Here is an 876-nt window from a genome sequence, read left to right on the forward strand (position 1 = left end):
TATATATATATATATATATATATATATATATATATATCAATGTGCGTGTGTGGGGTTCTTTGTCTTCGTATCTGTCTTTGTGTGTATTTGTGTTTGTACCCTCTAGCGCTTGACAACCAGTAATGGTTTGTTTACGTCCCTGTCACTTGGTGATCTGTCTTAAGAGACCGATAGAAATGTACCAGACTTCACAACTAAATTCTGGGGTCGATATATGCGACTAAACCCTTCAAAGCCGTGGTCCTATTATGATGGTTGCAGTCCAATGATTGAAACAAGTAAAAGATTAATTTTGTTATTTAAGAAATTTGATCTTTTCATTAACTACTGACAGAAAAAAAATTATGAATACATTATAACACTCACCACAACCACCACTACCATCAAGCTCTCCAATTGACAGTTGCAAATGATACTAATTAGAAAAATACTTCATTTAAATAATTATGTAAATTGGAAATGTATTTGGGGGGAAAATATTATTTCCAGAATATATGTCTCGGCTAATCGTCAACGTCATGTCTAAGTATAAGAAGGTAATGAGCACAAATGTGATATTTGGCAATGCATAGTAAGGAGGGAAGGTAACGACCTGGCAGAACCGTTACCACGTCAGGCAAAATGCTCAGCAGCGTTTTGTCCGTCTTCTAAGTCCAAATTCCGCCGAGATTGACTTTGCCTTTCATCCTTTCAGTGTCGGTAAAATAAGTAACAACTGATCACTGGCGTCGATGTAATCGACTTACCCGCTCGGCTGTAATTACTGGCCTTGTGCCAAAATTTGAAATCAATATTAGTTTCGGTTTTAAGGCTGCGATCCGACAGAATCGTTAGCAAGCCAGGCAAAGTGCTCAGCGGTATTTCGTTCATCTTTAC

This window comes from Octopus bimaculoides, chromosome 11 (assembly GCF_001194135.2).
Source record: "Octopus bimaculoides isolate UCB-OBI-ISO-001 chromosome 11, ASM119413v2, whole genome shotgun sequence".
Classification (NCBI taxonomy): Eukaryota; Metazoa; Mollusca; class Cephalopoda; order Octopoda; family Octopodidae; genus Octopus; species Octopus bimaculoides.